This window comes from Octopus bimaculoides, chromosome 2 (assembly GCF_046866305.1).
Source record: "Octopus bimaculoides isolate indiv1 chromosome 2, ASM4686630v1, whole genome shotgun sequence".
Taxonomy (NCBI): Eukaryota; Metazoa; Mollusca; class Cephalopoda; order Octopoda; family Octopodidae; genus Octopus; species Octopus bimaculoides.
Window position 1 is genome coordinate 84,132,864 of NC_142929.1, and position 23,159 is coordinate 84,156,022.

At 37.8% G+C, this 23,159-nt stretch overlaps 1 protein-coding gene across 6 annotated transcripts in view; it reads left to right on the forward strand.

Moving 5' to 3' along the window:
* Positions 1-337: 337 nt before the first annotated feature.
* LOC106881778 (winged helix repair factor 1-like) overlaps positions 338-23,159 on the forward strand; it is a 147,262-nt gene continuing 124,440 nt past the window's right edge. The window contains exons 1-3 of one of the 6 annotated variants that reach the window (XM_089347096.1): positions 653-1,331; positions 8,456-8,473; positions 19,321-19,388. The gene's annotated coding sequence lies outside the window, so the exon portion shown is untranslated. The other 5 variants (XM_089347097.1, XM_089347094.1, XM_089347098.1 and 2 more) reach the window with 5 other exon arrangements.

Here is a 23,159-nt window from a genome sequence, read left to right on the forward strand (position 1 = left end):
TGTGGTGATGAGCATGCATTTTCTAAAAACCCATTAGTAAAAATGGAGTACAAAAACTATGAAAAGAAGTGACATTCTTGTTTTAGCCAGAGCATTAGAAGCAGTTAGAGAAGATCCTTGTTTCTGTTTAAAGTGACACAATCTGAGATGTCATGATATTTATGCCTTTCTCAAAACTATTAACTCTCTAAGTGAATTAGTCACAACTAGAAATGCAGCAGAGTTGGTCTACACTGTCATTGTTTAACTCCAGATCAACTCTGATCAAAGCTCATTATCAAAGGATATACCAGCTGCTAATAAACTGTCATCTTTTTCAGAAAGTGACATCTAAAGTGTTCATTTTAAGATTATAAAAGGAAAATGTCATGTAGTGACGTTCATGCCTTTTCCAAAAGAACTATTTTTTTCTTGTTCACAAAATAGCTCTAAATTGTATATAGTAGTTGTGGCAGCGAAGGAAGGATGAGGGAAGAGGAGGACGTAGAAGAGGGGTGGGGAGGACTGATTATTTGAATTCTTATACAATCACAATTGTAGTTCAGTCGCAGATCAGCAATGACTAGACAAATCCCTCATCAAAGATGTTCCGTCTTGCTTATTTGTATATCAAATCTACATTGTTTGTTTTTACGGTATGCCATGATCTAGTTGCTATTCTCAGTAGGTCGAGACTGTTTCGATGCACCTTCGTTTGATTATATGACTGGTACTTATTTTATTGTATCAAGTTGGACTACCGGCGAGCATCGGCAGGATTTGAATTCGAAGATACAGAAGTAAATTTCTAGAAATAACGACATGTTGAAGAGCTAGTTACTTTTTAAAATACATTTATAGCCAACGTGAAATATGCCTCCCTTAAACCCTGTTGTGTCTGTGACAATAAACAAATTATTTCGTGTTTGTTTTTATATTAAAACAACTCGTTTACTACAACTAAAAAATAATTCTAGAGGGGAGAAAAATTAGAATTACTGGGGAGGAAAAACTGATAACACAAATTAAATTTTAAACGTCTGGTTTCGTAAGTTTATAATAGAATATTTCCTCAGCTACGAATCGTTGAAGAAAGTTCTCAGCTTTACACTCCAGCAAAGATAAACTAGTGACGTCACTAGATTGTGCGCTAATTCCAGCCGGCGACTCTGTTTTGTTTTATGTAGTGTTTACAGTTATTATTTTATTACTGTTTTATTTATTTATTTATTTATTTATTATTTGAGGCGAAGATCATTTTTCAACCAATCAGAAATCAATGTTTCTTATGACCGGCACGGCCTAACATGGCTGCCTCCACTGGATAACGACCACCAGCCCCAGAATCTCAGGTGAAAACCGACAGAATTTCTTTAAAACTTTTATTCTTACAAATAATTACCGTCGTCGTTGTGTGGCATGAAACTATCGAGACTCGTTATTGTTGTTGTTTGTTTCTTTGTTTAACGTTTTCATTTGCACGTAGGATGCTGTACACTTTCTACATCAACCGTGTGTACGTGTATATTCATATGTATGTATATATGTGTTTGTGCACACATGTCTATATACACACATGTATACACGTACATACACACACACGTATATATATATATATATATATATATATATATATATATATATATATATATATTTATATACTTGTATGTACATATTTATATATGTATATTTTGGTATTCGTTGTTGGTTTGCTATATATGGAAATATATGTGTCTGTATGTACGTTATCATCTTGTGTATGTATAAAGTATATCTGGCTTTACAAGCGGAATTCATTCGCTGAAAATACTGTACTAGTTACTTGGGGCTTTACAGTTTGGGGCTAATTTTCTGCAGAATTATCGGTTTTACAGTTTCAATTCTTACCAATCCTGGTCCACTGACCGAGGGCCGAATGCATTACGGCATTTAAAAACTGCATTTAAAAAAAATGATTTCAAACTCTGATGTGGTGACACATTGTACTTTGATACAGCGGAATACACAGGGACTGTGCTTTCAAGTTCTTCCTTATATATATATATATATATATATATATATATAGGATCGTTTGTAGAAATACATAAATCCGGAGAAGTACACCCTAAGGTGTAAAGCAGTTAATATTATAGTGAGGTAGGCCGGTTTATGGGGTCACCCTGGGTTTTTCGCTCATAAGGCGTATCTTCAGACCCCAAACACTGCTGGCTTATATGTATATGCTCAGTTTTCGAATCGCCTGCAAACTTTGCGACATACCTCCGAACTATCCGTGACCCACTGGTTGAAGGCACCTTGCTACGGTCTTGAGTTACTTCTACAGTGCTTTCAGTAAGTGATAATATATGTATCTGTTGTGTTATATATCTTTATATGGTTATTAAGAGTGTGATACATGTGAATGCAGTATATGTGTGCATAGTGTTTATTTTGGAATAGTATACGTTTATATATATATATATATATATATATATATATATATATATATATACATATATATATATACATACATATATATATATATATATGTGTGTGTGTGTGTACATTTCAGAGATTATTATAATCAAGTGTCCGTGCCATTATTCGTCAGGATGAGGGAACTTGTATGTGTTGACTTAAACTGTTAGAAATAACAACCAAATCTCCCTTTCAGTCCACTTTCTTTAAAATTAATAAAGGGCCGCACTAGATAATGTGGTCCGAGAAACCTTTAAGAATAAGGGATGGTCCTAGAATGCTTTTCACTCAAGATCTGCTCAATTAGAATTAACCTGGAGCTAAACAGCAACTTTATGTATACATCCAATACACACACACACACATACAATATGTACATATGTGTGTTTGTGTAATAAAAACACTATGTGCATCATTATCACCAACTGTGTAATGTTTGTTATTTTAGGCTGTCCCACCAGTTGGGTGTGTCTACCATACACCACTATTCTTGATTTTTTGTTGTTTCGTCTCTGTCCTCCTGTATCCAGAGATCAGACAAAAAAACCCTTTTCATGTTTTTCGCTCACAAACCACTGTACTTTTTCATCCAGTGTTCATTGTTCATTTTCATCATGTGCCCATACAAGAGCTTTCTTATGTACATTAGTTGCTACTCTTAATACCAGACCAAGGCTCCCTTAGTTTCACTTGTGTTCTAGCCTTCATGCAGATTACTATTACGCTCTTAATGGATCATGTTCACTGTACATTCAGTGCCCATAACTCTCAAACCTGCAACATTTTATGTGTGCTTCATACAGTTTATCTTTTGCGCATGCACACACACACACACACACACACAAACGCTTTAAATTTCTTTCAGATCTTTCTAACTCTAAAAGAGCAACTATATTTTAATTACACCCACATCTAACACTAAATCCGCAACTCAACAGATGCTATCAATTCTGTCTAATAAACCAATTATTGTCATTGTTGTTTATGACTACGATACCTCCCCTTTTTGTGTAATGAAGAAATTTAAAACAAATTTGACCTTTGCTGGATTTGAACTTTGTATTTGAAACTAAATAGTTAGCTATGCACTGTAAAAAGCCTCCAGTTTATTGTTTCAGCTATCTCCTCTGTATATTTGTCATTGATGAATGTACTTCACACTGAGTGTACATAAACTAAACTTACACTTCATTGCTATACAGCTCAAATAATGAGACACTGAGAAAGCCATTATGGAGTTGTTCTATCTGATACAAATAGCAACTAATAATGTATTTGTTGATACCATAGAAAGACAGGATGGTCATGGTTGGAACATTTTTGATCAGAGGGTTAATATGGGACTAAACAAATACTGCAACTCAAAGTATTAAATCTTGTGACTGTCATAATTGGATGACCTTCCTGTTACCAACTGCATAGCCTGGATACAATTTATTCTAACACTCACTTTATATGGATTATTGTTTAAACATTGAAGTACCCCCACTGAACTATTTCAGTTTTTAATTTCAAGTTTCTGCTGATCACCTACCTCAGGCTAATGTTCCCTTCCCCAAGAGAACTTTTTTGCACATCTACTTCTCAGTGAGGGTTGCCTGGCAAACTTGGAACACCCCTCTCCATCAATATGGTAAGAAGTGGGATACCATCTAAGATATTTTGAAAAATCTAGTAGTTTACAAAAAAAAAACACTGCCCTAATTGCATGGAGCAAAGGTAACCAGTGTCAGTAATGGTTACTTGTCAGAATATACATTGAAATTAGGAATTAAGTAATGAATAAAATGAGGAATGCATTTAGCTACCAAGAAACTGATTTGTACTATTGAACAAATAGTGAATAAGCATAATTGATAATATAAGAGGGAAATTAGGTTCACACATGAGCAGCAGAGATGTGTTTAGCACCACTCCTCAGGCAGGAGAGCTAAACTGCTTCTATTTGATAATTGTAGATAGTTAGCTTCTTATTGCTTTTATGAAATACATTGACAAGAAATATTGGATGAATAAAGAATATGTTAAAATACAAGGGAACAAGACAACATCTGTAGTGTTGATGACACAGTAAACTTCACTGAGTACAGATTGTAAAGTTACTGGGAAACAAATGGGGTTGAGAGGAATGTTTAATGTTGTTGAGAACATGACAATCTCTGTAACACTGGTGCTGTGATAAAGTGCAACTGATAAAATGGTTGGTGTTAAGGAAGGGAATCAATCCATAGAAACTATATCAAAAAGGAGTGTATAAGTGTGGCATCCCCAACTTGTCTGGGAGGACAGTAATTTGAAATAAGGACTGATTCAGATCATGACCACCTATCCATCTTCTGTGCTGGCTTAGGTTAGACATTTTAGCAGGAACATGCTGGTCCAAGGTCTATATTGTGCTTTCTGCTTTGGTTGGATTCTTACAGCTGGATGCCCTTCTTAATACAAACTACTTTACAGAATGAACGTGGCACTTTTGTCATAGCACCAGCACTAGTGTATACGTGAAGGCACATGTCCTAGTGGTTAGGTTGTTGCACTCATGATCATGAGATCATGGTTTCAATTCCTAGACCAGGTGATGTGTTGTGTTCTTGAGCAAAACACTTCAACTTGCATTATTCTGCAGTCACTTCAACATCTTATTTCTTTATTGCCCACAAAGGACTAAACATAGAGGGGACAAACACGGACAGACAAAGGGATTAAGTCGATTACATCGACCCCAGTGTGTAACTGGTACTTAATTTATTGACCCCAAAAGGATGAAAGGCAAAGTCAACCTCAGCGGAATTTGAACTCAGGATGTAACAGCAGACGAAATACCGCTAAGCATTTTGCCCAGCGTGCTAACGTTTCTGCAAGTTCACCAGCAGACGACATCTGACATGCAGTACACTGTGCACCTGTTCAAGCGGCGTTGATTTGATGGAGAGAGTGAGCTAATGTACAACACATACATTTGATCACCATAAATCCTTTGTGCAGGTCGTTTGGCAGAAGCTGAACACTCGTACATTATCTTCAGGAGAGTCATTCAAAATACATATAATCTATCATCATCATTTAATGCTCTCCATCTATGCTGGCATGAGTTGGATGATTTGACAGCAGCTGACATGCCAGAGGACTGGACCAAGCTCTGTTGTCTTCTTTGGCATGGTTTCTATGGTTGGATTCCCTTCCAAGTGCTTTCTATATGGCACCAGCCACAGCAAGGTTACCAAGTAACTTACAAAACAAATATCCCTCAACTGAGAGGGTAAGTGGTATTGAAGGAGGTGGCTTTGTGCCAGTTGATGAGAGATTAAACTATGATAGAGGGACAGAAACAAGTATAGAGGAGATATGTGGTTACTCCAGTCAGGGAGAGAGTAAGAGATGGTGGCGGTGTGCCAGGATATACCCTTAAGGTACAAGGACTGGGTGCAATGAATGGAATTCCTTCCAACACCTTTCCTACATATTGAGCAGGACCATTTACTTGACAGAAAGAGAATCTTATCCACTTTCTTGCTCACAACAACTTTGGTTTTCACTAGGTTAACTTTAAGGCCCTTTGATTCCAGGTTTTGCTTCCATACCTGGAATTACGTTTCTAGTTCTGCTATAAGAGCAAGGTCATCAGTGTATAGTAGTCCCCATGGTTAACCAGTTTTAAATTCCTCTGTTACGGCCTGGAGGACTATAATAAATAAGAGGGAACTGAGAACTGAGCTCTGGTGAACCCCTACTTGTATACTAAATTTATCACTGTACACATGGCTGACTCTCACCCCTTGACAGTAGTACCTGGCTTGTACAGCTCTAACAAGCCATTTGTCTTCTAACTTCTTCAGAGACCACCAGATTACAGAGCAAGGGAATCTGCCAAAGGCTTTCTCCAGGTTAACAAATGCCAAATACATTGGTTTATATTTCAGCAACTGTTTCATTAGGAAGATGGCATCTGTAGTACTTCTCCCTGGCACAAAACCAAACTGCATCTCATCTGGTCTAATTTTGTTTCTAATCAATTGGGGTATAACTCTCTCTCTAATTTTCATGACCTGCTCCAGCAGTTTGATATCTCTGTAATTGTTTCTGTCTAAAGCAACTCTTTTTACCCTTGTAGCAGCTGACTTTAAAGCTGTTACACCAGTTATTCAGTGTAACACATTCCTGTACCACCTGTTTGAATATACAGGTGACCAAACTGTATCCTACTCCAGATATTTTAAACATCTCAGCAATGATACCTGATGATCAAGGGACTTTCCCATGTCTTCATATCCTTAATTGCTATATCTATCATGCTGATGGGTGGCCTCTCAGTTGGGACCATATTTGGAAGATTCTCCATCTCCCATGCATTCTTCATATTTAGCTACCTTTTCATAATGGCATTTCCATTGCCTCTTTCTTAGAATCACTAAGTGCAAGCATACCATTATCCATTCACATGCATTTCTCACCCATAACATCTTTATTCTCTGATACATCATCAGCTTAATTAATATGTTAATAATAAGAAGTATGTTAATAATAAACATTTTTAAAATAATAAAAATGTAATTAGTTTATACAAAAACCCTGAAGTAGTGTCAATTTTGAATTCAAAGGCTATAGATAAGGTGTAAAGTTTAAGAATATTATATATATTGGGCTCAGAAAACTATTATAAATTATTTAAAAAAATCTAAGCTAATCATCATCATCATCGTTTAACGTCCGCTTTCCATGCTAGCATGGGTTGGACGATTTGACTGAGGACTGGTGAAACCGGATGGCAACACCAGGCTCCAGTCTGATTTGGCAGAGTTTCTACAGCTGGATGCCCTTCCTAACGCCAACCACTCAGAGAGTGTAGTGGGTGCTTTTACGTGTCACCCGCACGAAAACGGCCACGCTCGAAATGGTGTCTTTTATGTGCCACCCGCACAAGCCAGTCCAGGGGCACTGGCAACGATCTCGCTCGAAAATCCTACAGGAGCCAGTCAGGCGGTACTGGCAACGGCCACGCTCAAAATGGTGCATCTCATGTGCCACCCGCACAAGAACCAGTCCAGGGGCACTAATATATATAATAATACTATTTTAAAGACACATAAAAGGTAAGCTTTATTTTTATAATGTAAAGAATTAGTATAGGGTTTATATAGTTTATAATAATGGGTTTATTAAGGTTTAAGGGACAAAAAAAAATAGTAGGAATTAACAAGGACATCCAATATAGAAACATGATAATTGATTATTAGTTTAATTATACTATCTTATATAGTCGTGAACTTGTTTTAAGACCAACATGGGCTAATTACAGATTATTAATGGAATGAGGATTAGATTTATTTAAGTCAAAATATAGAATAAACACGACACTACCACTACAAGCCCTGAAATAATGTAATAATAATAAGGATCCTTTTAGAGTCAAGCATCAAATAAAATAAAATAAAATTTAAATTTTGGGAACTAATTAAAAACATTAAGAACTTATAAAACTTCCTACATAGGATTAAGATACATATTAAGAACTAACAGCAGTAGCAGAAGTAGTGTGAAAAAATACCTCTCATGGAATAAAGTTGAAATCTCAGTTTATGACGAGAAGATTGTATGTTAAGGTGAGAGATCAGAAATATATGTTATAAAGGTTCAATTTCCAATTTAAAATATGTGCTAATTAGTAGCCTAAGATGAACATGGTAGAAGTTGAAATACAATATTTTGATAATTTTAACTACTTTTTAAAAAATTCAAAAGTGCGAGTAGAGCAGTGTACACACGATACCCTGAGGTCTAATCTATTATTGATTAGATTAGGATTATTTGTAAGTTTAAAAATTTCATATATTTCCATAGAACATAATTCACATCCATATCTCCTATTTCTATAAGGTTGAGTTTTTCTTATAATTTCCCATTTAAGGCTAAAACTAATACCATTATCTTTTAACTCCCAAATTTTATTTGCTAATGTCGTACTATTTGCCTTATGTCTTAGTCTAAAAGAAGACCTATGGTTATATATTCTCTGTTTCAGATTAATGCTACATCCTACGTAAATATAATTCTCGGTTATCGTACTTATAATGCATTTGTACACAATGGGACTTATTTCTGCAGTTGCACCTAGTGGAGCTATCAACCACACCTATATTATTACTAATATCTCTATTATTATTGTTACAATTATTTACACTAATATTATTTATCCTATCATCAATTCTACTATTAGGTATATTTTGATCATTTCCATCATTATTTAACTCGTTTCCTGATGTGCTATCAGTTAGAATTATTCCTCCAACATTAGGCATATTGATATTATATGAACTAGATCCCTGGTTTCCATTATTTTCATTGGAGTTGAGCCCATCATCTACTTCAATTAAACTCTCAACATCAATACTGCTGCATTCTATTTGTTGGTTAAAATTATGGTTGGCAGGACTAAGCATATTATTATTATCCTCATAATTTCCATTGCCACTGTTATTTCTACTTCTATTTATATAATTATTAGTAATATTACTATTGGCATTTGTTAGATTATTATTTATATTCATATAACCATATCCACTATTCTTAACTTCACTATTCTTAACTAACCTAATGTTCTTTTTGTTTAACCCTTCCGTTACTAACCCGGCCGTAGCCAGCCAAAAAATTTTTTGGTTCATAAGACCAACCCGGCCGTAGCCGACCGAGAGTACCCATTGTTATTTAAATGTATATTCAGACCCAAATCTCGTTAGTACATTTGTTAAAACACCTGATTTCACTTTGCAAACAGTTGAGTTATTGTATCCGACATTGTTTGGCGTGATATTTGAACTCAGTGAATTTGAAGATTTTTTTCCACATTTTTTGCGGCGTTAATTTTTTTCAAGTTTGAAGATGGAGAGGAGTTTCATGCTATCAAGCAGTGATTCTGAATTTGAAGGTTTTTCAACAGAAGATATGGAAATATCGAAGAAAAGAATGAATGAGCTACAAAAGCACATGGTGAACAATAATGAATCGGATATTTCTGTATTCGAAACTGAAAGCAGCGACGGCGACAGCGAGGATGAGTTTACACCAGAATGGAGTAAAGATTTAAAAAATATTTTTATTAACAATTTTTCTGAGGAGACAGGGTCTACTCATAGTCTTTCTCAGGAAGCGAAACCTTTAGACTTCTTTTTCTTATTTTTTCCAGCATGCTTGTTTGAAATGATTACTGCGGAAACAAACTGTTACGCAGAATGTAAACAAGCCGGAAAAAAAAGATAGCTTGTGGTTTCCTGAAACTGCAGATGAAATACGGGCAATTTTTGCCATATATATTATTATGGGTATTAGACAGTTACCCAGAATAACAAATTACTGGAGTAATCAGGAACCTTTTGGCGATGAATATGTTTCCAGTATTATGACACAAGTACGATTTGTGAAGCTGAACCAATATTTACATGTAAGAGACACTAGCAGTACCCCAGTACGTGGAGAACTTTGAGACAAAAATTATGCAATAGAATTGATTAAAAACCCTATCTTTAATTATGTTCCAAATATCACATTAATATGTTGATAAATAAAAAAGTTACAGGTGTTTAATGAGACTAGTCTAAATTCATGATTATTTTAGAATTTAATTGAAACTCATGAGGGGTGTATTTTAGTCAGAAATATAGTAACGAAAGGGTTAACCTAGCTATGATTGAACCTGCATTAGGAAGGGTAGAGTAAGAAATTCGGACTGTATGACAAGAAAAAATTCTACTATATCTGTGGGAAGAAGGGAAATTTTTTTGTAAAATATTCATAATTTTTTTGTAAATATTCGTGGATATTGCATAGTTGAAAGGGATATTTAAACCAGATAGAGTTTTTATTTATTCTCTTAAATTTATTGTGTGAGTGAATATAGGGTATACCTTGATTACTATTATTTCCCAGAATAATATTATTATAATGATTGGTAGTTCTTTTTGTTGTGGAATACTTTTTATTTATGTCATTTGCTTCACCATTACTATTTATTAACACAGGTTTACCACTAGTGTTAGCATGTAGTCTACTATTAAAATGTACTTTCTTATTTTTCTTATTAGTTAAATTCTTAGGTGTATTTGGTCCATAATCACTACTAATTAAGTTATTAGGCTTGTTATAACATCTATGATTATTATTATTATTATTATTATTATTTTATGTTTGACTTTTGCTTTGCATTTGTACAAGTTGGATCCAAGTCTCACCCAGAGACCTCAAGAGACAACAAGTTAGAAGTTCATGTAGGTGTTATGCCTAGGGTACCATATATTTGGATTTGTACATAGTGTTGTTCTAGAGAATGTTTAAGAAACCATAAGAAAATTATGTGTTAGTTTAAAAATTTGAGATCACATAGGCAGTATTTTACGTAGGATATGGGCAGTTCCCATGAGCATTATCTTTTGAACTTCAGCCATTTTGGGGTTTCCTGGTATCTGAGCTAGGTAGTAATCAGGTTGATAGATAGATAGATATTGATATATATTTATTCACGCAGATACACATCAGTAGCAGTAGTGAAAATGACTTACTGTATAGGTTTTCTTTTTCTTACAAGTTACGTGGCAGGTTCTACCTGGTCAAAAACTGTGCTGGGTGTCAGTCATGAAGCCATTCTCTTCAAGGAATGCAATTAGTTTTCTGTGGACTATTCGTTCCATGACTTTGAGGTCAGAGAGTTAAGGCTGTAATTTTTAGCATCTGCTCTGCTCCTTCCTTTATGAATAGGGCATATTATTCCCTCCTTCAATTTGCCTGGAGTTTACCACTTGCAAGGAAGCTCTGAAAAAGAAGCTGCAGTGGTTTTGCAAGGGCTCATTTGCACAATTTGAGAAGGATCACTGGGAATCCATTGAGGCCAGCTGCTGAGTTAGCATCTACATCATTACATCCTTTTCTTTGATGTTGATGTAATCAGTTGTTACTGTCAACTTTTTGGAAGAGTGGCCCTACCCTGCATCACACTTAGGTAGTTTCTTTGGCATACTTAAAGAAGGCTTTAGGGTTCGATGTTATATTTTCTAATACCTTAGCTCCTTTGTCTGCTATTTCTTTTTTGTGAAAATGTTTCTGATTTTTCTCAGTCTCTGGCAGTATTGTTTCCAGGCAAGATTTTTCACCACCATTGAGTTCTCTGTTGCAGTCTTTATGTGCTGTCTCATAAGAACTTTCCTCTCTTTAAGAATCTTGTTTTATGTGCAGTGGCCTTTCTTTCTGATATAATCTTGTAGCATATGGCTTGCATTATATACATGTATTCTTTGAATTTCATGTCGATATCAGGTGTAGAGAGACATTGAATTCAATCCTCTGTTGATCTCTTTTTCAGCTGATTTCCAGTCTGGTCTTTGGAAGTTCAGATTGGATAGATTTCAAGTGCTTCTCATAGGCTGCATTTAGGCAAGTTCCTTTGCTCCATACATGGTCAGCTCCATCATATTGTGATCCAAGACTAACATCAGTGTGTCTTTCACATTATGGATGAGATCCATATTGTTTGTGAATCAAAGATCAAGTATATTGTATGCCCTGATTGGTTGCAGTATTACTTGCTCCATGTATAACATGTTGGTGAAGTGGAGCAGGGATTCACCTGTCTTTGTTCTCATCGTGTCATTCCTGAGAGGAAAGGCCCTCAAACCATCCTACATTGGGCAAGTTGAAGTCTCTCTTGAGAGGTACGCTGATGTGTTGTTCTGGTTTGGTTAGGACTTCTATTTTTGCAAGGCAGTTTTCAAATAGGCTCATGTGATTTGGAGCATCTGATGGGCAATAAATAGCACATAGCTATATTGAATTGTCTTATATGTACAATTAATGTGTCACACACAGTTTGAAGCATGAGGTCTTTGCAGATGCACATTGTAACTCCACCATGACTCCTGTCTTTTCTATCATTTTGTAATATAACATACTTTGGTGCGTGTATTTTTGCATGTATGATGTCAGGTTTTAGGTGCGTTTCAGTGAGTGCTATGCATAAGGCTTGATTGCATGCTACAAGGTTTCTCAGGGAAGGAATTTTGGTTCTGTTACTGAGTTGTAACAGTCCTCTAATGTTTAGAAAGAACACTGATGTGACATCTGTGCTGATGGATCCATTGGCTGTGGCAGTCTTGTATGTTGGTGGGGATGGCCCTGACCCTGAAACTGATGTAACCAAGTCAGTTGTTGTACAATCTTTTGAGCCATGCCTAAAAAAAGATTGTTGCTCAGCTGCAGCCTTTATGATGACATTTGGGTAGGGCCAGCTGTTGGAAGTAGTGTGCACTACATCATCATATTTTCATTTGATACAGGTAATTTTCCTTTGGGAGTCTTTATTTGCTGGTCCCATTTCTATTGTTCAGGGTATCTTTTTTCTCAGTGTTTATTTTCTTTTTAACTATTTGTACTTTTGGGTATGGGCTGTCTAACTTACTTCTTTCTTTGGTTGCTCTTCTTGGGTTTTTTTTTCTTTTCATTTGTGTCATCATCAGAAGCTTTTGTTGTCCTTTTTTCATTTACTTTTCCTTTTGCCTTTTTTTAGCCCTTTCATCTCTTTAGTTGTTCACATTGGTGGTGGTTGGGCCATTTGTGCTGGTGTCTCTTTCTTTGGCAAGTCTTTCACTCATGATTTCATCTGTGTTCGCTTGTGAGTTAGTAGAACCAGGGAAATATTTGTCACACCAGTGTCTCCACCTTTGTCATCTTTTTTCTATTTGTGTTCAAAGATGGAGCCATGGATCCTATTGTGAGGTCTGATGAGAGCATAGGAATGGATGAATTCTTGTTTCTTCCACTCTATCTGAGCAGTAATCCTTGTGTAGCCGTTGCTCAGTAATACTGCCATTATTATATTATTTGGATTGTCTCCTGATATTTGCCAGCCTCTTAAACATAATTTCAGTTCTGTGGTCCTTCAGTTTCAAAACATCTTTAGTATGATTCTCTGCCATTTCCTACTATATATATTTTGTGAAGAGATAAAGAGATAGAAAGAAACAAAGATGTATGTTCATATTGATCTGTGAGTGGGCATACCTACACAAACATAAGGAGGTGGGATAAACATACATATATATGTATGTGGGTATATATAGTTATCTGTATATATATATATATTGTTACGATCAGACAAATTAATAATGTAAGAAAAAGGGGTAAACTTCTGATCGCAACAACAAAGTGTTCAAACAGGGAAGTAAATGTTCATATATGGAGATTATGTCCAGTCTCAATGGTTTCAATGTAGATAATGAACGGTCCGACTCGTATGCAGTTCTGCCTCTCGTTCTGGTTCTATTTGTGCCAAGCTCCAGCTGTCTTCCCCACTCCCCTTTTTAACAGGAAGTACGAGATTACCTGCCTTGCTCGTTAACAGGAAGTGAACGAGGTTACCTGTCTCGTACTATGCTAACTTCCTGTATATATATTTGGTTATTCATACCGACGTTATTTCACTTTTGCCAAACAGTTGTTGACAAATATTTATCTCGCCACCTTCGGAAAATACAGGGTAAGTTCTTACCCTTCATTATCTTATTGGTATACATAACAATATATATATCATCATCATCATCATCATCATTGTTTAACTTCCGCCTTCCATGCTAGCATGGGTTGGACGATTTGACTGAGGACTGGTGAAACCGGATGGCAACACCAGGCTCCAATTTAATTTGGCAGAGTTTCTACAGCTGGATGCCCTTCCTAACGCCAATCACTCAGAGAGTGTAGTGGGTGCTTTTACGTGTCACCCGCACGAAAACGGCCACGCTCGAAATGGTGTCTTTTATGTGCCACCCGTACAAGAGCCAGTCCAGGGGCACCGGCAACGATCTCGCTCGAAAAACCTCATGTGTCACTCGCACAAGAGCTAGTCCATGGGCACTGGCAACGATCCCGCTCGAAAGATTTCATGTGTCGCCTGCACATGAGCCAGTCCAGGGGCACTGGCAACGATCCCGCTCGAAAGATTTCATGTGTCGCCCGCACATGGGCCAGTCCGGGGGCACTGGCAAACGATCCCGCTCGAAAAAAAAAGGAAAAAAAAAAAAGCTGCACGTGTCACCCGCACAAGAGCCAGTCCAAGGGCACTGGCAACGATCCCGCTCGAAAGACCCCATGTGTCGCCCGCACACGAGCCGGCCCGGGGGCACCGGCAACGACCTCACTCGAAAAACCTCATGTGTCACCCGCAAACCGGCCCAGGGGCACCGGCAACGATCTCGCTCGAAAGATTTCATGTGTCGCCCGCACATGAGCCAGTCTATGGGCACTGGCAACAATCCCGCTCGAAACATTTCATGTGTCACCCATACAAGAGCCAGTCCAGGGGCACTGGCAACGGTCTCGCTCAAAAGTTATCACGTGTCGCCCGCACATGAGCCAGTCCAGGGGCACTGGCAACAATGTCGCTCGAAACATTTCATGTGTCACCCGCACAAGTGCCAGTCCAGGGGCACTGGCAACAATGTCGCTCGAAAGATATCATGTGTCGCCCGCACATGAGCCAGTCCGGGGGCACTGGCAACGATCCCGCTTGAACGATTTCATATATATATATATATAATTGTGTGTGTATGTGTATGTTAATAATATATATGTATGTATGTAAATAATATATGTATATGTATGTACATATGTATACATATATGTAGATATATATATATATATATATATATATATATATATATATATATATATATATATACATACATACATATATATGTATATATACATCTCTGTATATGTACATATATACACACACACATATACATGTGTGTGTGTATATACACACACACACACACATACATCATCATCATTTAACGTCCACTTTCCATGCTGGCATAGGTTGGATATTTTGACTGAGGACTGGTGAGCCAGAGGCTGCACCAGGTTCAATCTGGTCTGGCAACTTTCTACAACTAGATGCCTTTCCTAACACCAACCACTCCAAGAGTATAGTGGGTGCTTTTTATATGCCACCGGCATGAGTGCCAGTCAGGCGGATCCTGGCAACGACCACGCTCACACTCATATGTTGTTTTTCATGTGCCACCGGCACATGTGCCGGTAAGGCGATGCTGGCAATGATCATACTCGAATGGTGCTTTTCACGTGTCACCAGCACGGGAACCAATCCGTGGCCCTGGCAACAATCACGCTTGGATGTGCTTTTAATGTTCCACTGGCATGAGTGCCAATCAGGCGGTACTGTTGTCAGCCACGTCAGCAATTTTGATTTTGATTTCACTTACCTCAATAGGTCTTGACAAGCAAGGTTTATTGTCCAATGAATGAGGGGTATTCATAAATGGGCTGGTTACACCCACTGGCATAGGCCATGGGCTATGGTCTCACTTGGCATGTCGGGTCTTCGCAAGCACAGCATATCTCCAAAGGTTCTGGTCACTAGTCATTGCCTCGGTAAGACCCAATGTATGAAGGTCATGCTTCACCACCTCACCCAGGTTTTCTTGGGTCTACCTCTTCCACAGGTACCCTCAACTGCTAGAGGGTGACACTTTTTCACACAGCTGTCCTCATTCATTTCCAATACTTGACCATACCAACGCAATCGTCTCCCTTGCACACCACACCTGATGCTTCTTAAATCCAGCTTTTCTCTCTGGGTGCTTACACTCTGTCGTGTGTGTACACTAACATTACAAATCCAGCGGAGCATACTGGCTTCATACCTTGCAAGCCTACGCATGTCCTCAGCAGTCACGACCAATGTTTCACCGCCACGTAGCATGGCTGTTCATATACATGCGTCATACAGTCTGCCTTTTACTCTGAGCAAGAGGCCATTTGTCACAAGCAGAGGTAAGAGCTCTCTGAACATCACCCAGGCTATTCTTATTCTAGCAGCTACACTTTCAGCACACCCTCCCCAGCTACTGACTTGGTCGGCTAGGTAACGGAAGCTATCAACTACTTATAGTTTTTCTCCCTGGAATGTGGCAGAAATTGTTCTCTGCACATTTTCAATGTTTATTGAATCTGAGCATCTGCCACATACAAAAACTATCTTCCTAGTTAGCCTTCCTTTGATATTGCTGCACCTCTTACGTGTCCATAGCTTGCACTGGGTACATCTTATAGAGTTTCTACCTATGCCTTTTCTACAGATCGAGCAGGGCTATCTACCTGAAGGGGTTTGTGATTTGTCTACTTTCCTACTTATTAGAACTTTGGTTTTAGCTAGGTTGACTCTTAGGCCCTTCGATTCTAATCCTTGCTTCCACACCTGAAATTTTTCCTCTAGTTCTGATAGTGACTCTGCAATTAGAGCAAGGTCATCAGCATAGAGGAGCTCCCAGGGTCATCTTGTCTTGAATTCCTCTGTTATTGCCTGGATGTCTATGATGAATAATAGGGGGCTGAGGACAGATCCTTGGTTGACCCCTACACCAACTCAGAATTCTTCACTGTACTCATTGCCAACCCTCACCTTACTGACAGCATCCCTGTTCATGGCTTGCACAGCTCTCACTAACCATTCATCTATCCCTAGTTTCCTCATTGACACTAGATAAGGGATCGGGGGACCCTGTCAAAGTCTTTCTCCATGTCAACAAAAGCCAGGTACAGAGGTTTATCTTTGGCTAGGTATTTCTCCTGCAGCTGTCTTACCAGAAATTTAGCATCAGTGGTGCGTTTCGTTGGCATGAAACCAAACTGCATTTCATCTAAACTGACTCTCTCCCTAATTAGTTAGGCTATGACCCTCTTGGTGACCTTCATTACCGGATCCAACAACTTGATACCTTTGTAATTATTTGTATCTAAAGCGTCACCTTTACCTTTGTAGCAGTTGACTATGGTGCTGCTACACCAGTCATTGGGTATGAGTCCTTCATGTATCACCTGGTTAACTATATTGGTGACTAGGTTATAGCCAACACACCGCCAGATATTTTAAGCATCTCTGCAGTGATTCCTGATGGCCCAGGAGCTTTCCCTGACTTCATACTCTTAATTGCTTTACCAAGGTACTGTCAACTTAGATAGCTGGCCCCTCTGTTGGGTCGACATCAAGCAGACTCTCTTTCTCCCATTCATTCTCTTTATTGAGCAACCTTTCATAGTGGCATCTCCAAACCTCTCTCTTTCCAGCCTCGTTTAGAGCAAGTGAACCATCATCCATGCAGACACATTTCTCTCCTACGACATCACAATTCTCTCTCACACACTGTCTTGCAACATGAAATACTTCAAGTCTTTGGTCCTTATGGCACAGAACATTGGCAAATTTTTTCTTTTCTGCTTCCGTTCTGGCTATATAAACCTGTCTCGAAGCTTCCCTTCTGGCAGTCTGATACAATTCCCTGCTACCACCGTTCTTCCAGTCTTCCCAAGCCTGTTTCTTTTGTCTAATAGCCCTGTCAACCACATTGTTCCACCACCATGTTATCTTGGGTTGAGAGAGGACTTTGTACCATCCATAGATTTGGTCAGTGGCTCTCAGCAGGTTGTCCCGTCGAAACCTCCAGTTGTCTTCCATGTTGTATGATGCTATATCCCCTTCTATTTCGTCGAAGACTTCGAGTAATACCTCTCTAAATCTCTGTCCATTTGCAGGATCTTTAAGCTTCCAGACCCTTCTCCTCCAAGCTGGTCTTCTTCTGGGCATCCATTTAGCCCTGATCCTGAAGTCGCTAACTATTAATTTATGTTGAGGGGTACATTCTTCGCCTGGAAAGTTTTGTCATTTATAAGCAGCCCTCTTTCTTTTTTTCTGGCGAGGATGTAGTCAATTTGGCTAGTGTGTCTGGATTTTGGTTTTAGCTAGGTTGACTCTAAGGCCCTTCGATTCTAGTCCTTGCTTCCACACCTGAAACTTCTCCTCTAGTTCTGATAGTGACTCCTCAATTAGTGCAAGGTCATCAGCGTAGAGGAGCTCCCAGGGGCAACCTGTCTTGAATTCCTCTGTGATTGCCTGAAGGACTATGATAAATAGGAGGGGGCTGAGGACGGAACCTTGGTGGACCCCTACCTCTACCCAGAATTCATTACTGTACTCATTTAATATATATATATATATATATATATATATATATATATATATATATATATATACATACATTATATATATATATATATACATACATTATATATATATATATACATACATTATATATATATATATATATATATACATTATATATATATATATATATATACATTATATATATATATATATATATATATATATATATATATACATACATTATATATATATATATATATATATATATATATATATACATACATTATATATATATATATATATATATATATATATATATATACATACATTATATATATATATATATATATATACATACATTATATATATATATATATATATATACATACATTATATATATATATATATATATATATACATTATATATATATATATATATATATATATATATATATATACATATATATATATGGGAGAATATACAAAAAATAACAACAGACGAGGACAGGTGGTGTAAATAACAAAAGTATATTAGTATGACGCTCGGGAATACGGAAAGTCTTTGACGTTTCGAGCTACGCTCTTCAACAGAAAGAATACGGAGACAAGGAGAAAAACACGGAGAAAAAAAATTGAATAGTGTTCAGTCAACGGTCAATCATAATAATGGCCGATCATAACAATGACTGACCGGAAGTTAGAAATTCTTATTTCAGGAGAGCTAAGAAAGGGGGAGATAACAAACGGTGATCGGGAACGAGGGGCTGTGTGTGGGAGGTAGACTGCTGGTGATCTTGACGTATGTATATATATATATATATATATATATATATATATATATATATATATGTAATATGTATATACATTTATTCTTTTACTTGTTTCAGTCATTTGACCGCAGCCATACTGGAGCACCACCTTTAATTGAACAAATCGACCCAAGGACTAATTCTTTGTAAGCTTAGTATTTAATCTATTGGTCTCTTTTGCCGAACCGCTAAGTTGTGGGGACATAAACTCACCAACATCAGTTGTCAAATGCTGGTGGGAGGACAAACAGAGACACATACATACACACATACATACATACATATGTAATGTAAGTTTCCAAACCCTTCTCCTCCAAGTCGGTCTACTTCTGGGTATCCTTTTTGCCTTGATCCCGAAGTCGCTAACTACTAATCTGTGTTGAGTGGTACATTCTTCGCCAGGGAAGGTTTTGGCATTTATAAGCTGCCCTCTTTCCTTATTTCTGGTGAGGATGTAGTCGATTTGGCTAGAGTGTTTGCCGGAGTGGTAGGTGACAAGCAGGTTTCTTGAAGTTGGTATTGCAAACCATAAGATCGTTTGCATCACAAAACTCCAGCAATCTGGTTCCCTCCTCATTGCGGGAAGCGAAGCCATAGCCTCCATGAATGCCATGGAAGCCCCCTGCATGACCTCCAACATGACCATTGAAATCACCAGCCACAAAGAGAAGGTCCCTGTCATTCGTCAATGAGGTAGTTTGCAGGAGGGTGTCGTAGAATTGGTCTTTCTGCCCATCTGGTAGCCCCGGTTGAGGGGCATAGGCCGAGATGACGGTAGCTAACCTATGATGAAGCACTAGCCTAATCTTAAGTACTCTGTCACATATTCTGACTACCTCGATTACCTTATCAATCCATTTCTCTGCTAGGAGTATTCCCATGCCCCCGACCCCATCAGTGTTCCCTGCCCAGAAAATCTTGTACCTGTGTTCTTTGCTTGTGAGGAACCTTGCGGAACCTCCTCTCCATCTAACTTCTTGGATGCAGCACAAATCCACGCGTCTCCATTCAAGCATCTCAACAATCTCACCAGACCTACCTTTCAGCATGCCGATGTTGAGAGTGCCAATTCTGACGGTGTGGGAGGAGTGGGTGTCAGAGAAGTGGGCCTGTGTGACCCTGGGATGGAGGAAAGCGGTGTCGTGTACCTGAAAAGAAAGCTTGCATTTGGCAGAATTCATAAACAAAACAATACCTACAACCTGCATATACTACACAATCTTTATGTGCTATAAGGTCGATAAGAGGGGAGGGGTGGTAGAAGGCTTCTAGGAGTGTTCGCAGGAGACAGCCAAGGATGGTAGACGATATAAACTTCCGGTACTGGTGGAGGGGGAGGGCGGTCATACCGCGAGCCAAGAGAGCCTCGTAGTTCTGTCAGCAGAGAGATTCGAAGACGATTAGGATGAAGTTGGAAATTGAACTGGTTATATAGAGTTAGGGTCACATACGAGTCGAAGAGGGAGAGAGAGAAGTAGTGATGCAGAGAGAGAGGGGGAGAGACAGAAATAGTGGTGCAGAGAGAGAGAGAGGTACAGGCAACAGTACATCACGCTGGTTAAATTCCTTGGGTTTTTAGAACAAAGTTGAAAGAGACAGCAGTGTATAAATCGTGAGATTAAATGCTTAAATCGGTAACATAATTGAATGAGAATTAAATCGTAATTTTTAAAGGGGGGAGAGACAAAATTTTAGACAGGTTTGGGCTTAGAGGAGCATAACTTGAATAAAGTAAAGAAAAAGCAATAACTTGAATAAAGTAAAGAAAAAAATACATAAATTAGCATGAATTTAAGACAAAACAGAGATCGAGTGATGTTTACATGGAAAGAAATATAAAGATAATAGAGAACAGACGGTGGCGGGGAGCGCAAAAAGATGGTTACCTGGGTGGCAAAAATCACAAAAACTGGGATATCATACTCGGTTAATAGGTAGAAATATCAAGTTAAAATGATGTATTTTGAGTAGATATGAAGAATAATAATAAATGGAGCAAAACACATATAGTCAATAGGTTCCTTTAATTCCTACATATGTTTCAAAATATATGTGCAGTCTACTTCAAAGAAGTAAGAGGTGCTGGAATGTGCGAATACCAGGACCAAAAATATGGTTTATCAATGTAAGGTAATGACTAATACAGACATCTTGTGTTATGTACGATGCAGGTCTCCAGGAGAATTTCCAACCATTATTCTTCTTTTAGGGATAGGAATAAAGTTAATAGCACTGATCTAAATAAATTTATCTGGAAACTTAAAGATTGCAATAAACAATTCTCTTTGGAATGGTCAATACTGGCTTCCTCGATACCCTATGACAAAGGTAAGGATTTTTGTCCTCTTTGTAACTTGGAGCTTTTCCACATTCTGTTCTCCAAGAATTATCTAGTAAACCAGATAACACAGAGAGCATATAGATGCCAGCATTGGCGGAAACTCACCTTTTGTTCTTATCGTTAGTTTCATCCTTCTTACTTATTTTAATTATTATTATTATTTTTATTTTTTCACCATGACATTCTCTCTAGTGGACATCCGCCTTATAAGTGGTATGTACAATCACCCAGCTTAGTATTTACTTTTAACCTTGACAATAACAATAATAGTAACAATAACAGGAATAATATCATTAAAATATTATCTTAAATAATAATTATATCAGACTCTAATGCCAGTTGTTTTTACTTTTCCCCTTCCATAGTTGGTTCACCAAATCTTTCTCAGTAAAGCTGCATTCGCTGGGTTTAAGCACACTCGTAACCTCACTTACATGTTTTCGATCTTTTTCTCGTAAGCATGTTTATTACTTTTATTATTTCATCACATGATAGTTTTGTACATTGCATTACCATTTATTTAGGTTAATAACCGTATCTTAATATGTTACAATGCTATGGGTGTTTAATTTAATTTATTATATTTACAATCTCCGCTTAGTTTTACCTCAGTTTGTTTACATAAGGAGTTATAAAATTGTTTTGGCCTAAGACACTACATGGACCCTAAGTAAGGTATGTGTTAATTTCAAATGAAATTGGTTGTGTAGTTCTTGAGTTTTATGGATTCACACAGACATATTCTCATCTTTATATATCTGATATTTATTCGCATATTCGAAAATTCTAGTGTTATGGACCCTGTAAAAAGGATTTTGCTCATGAAGAATGGAGCTCTTGGAGATGAAAAATGTAGGAGTTAAGGCCCCTATTGAGGGTGAGTGTGTTAATGTCAACCAGAGAAGTTGAATTGTTGGGAATGTTTTTAACTTGGGTGTAATATGTATTGTTTGAATTTCTTTGAAATAGGAAATATATGTATATTCACTGGGTTTGTAAAAGAGAGTAAAGCTACAGGAAACCAAAAGACGAATGATCACGATAATCAGTTGGCTACCCGAGCGTAGTCGTTATTACTCGCCAATGTAGGATTCCTCACCATACAGGTGACAGGCACAGCTGTAAGATGCATTACGGATCTATAGCAACGGGAAGGGCATGACCCAATTGAAATAAGAACGTGTGACATTTGGAGTAAAGGGAAATGAAAGTGTCGCCTCTGGAGTTTGCAAATGACCACTATACCGATAGGTAACTGCAGAAAAAATTTACAATCAATGTAAAAGCACCCACTACACTCTCTGAGTGGTTGGCGTTAGGAAGGGCATCCAGCTGTAGAAACTCTGCCAAATCAGACTGGAGCCTGGTGTTGCCATCCGGTTTCACCAGTCCTCAGTCAAATCGTCCAGCCCATGCTAGCATGGAAAGCGGACGTTAAACGATGATGATGATGATGATGAAATGCCAGTCACTCATCTGGGAAGGCCTTGAAATCAATGTTACTAACTGGGGACTATGTGTGACTCAGTGATAATAAAAAGACTGAAAGGAGGTCTGCAACGAAATAATTTTACTC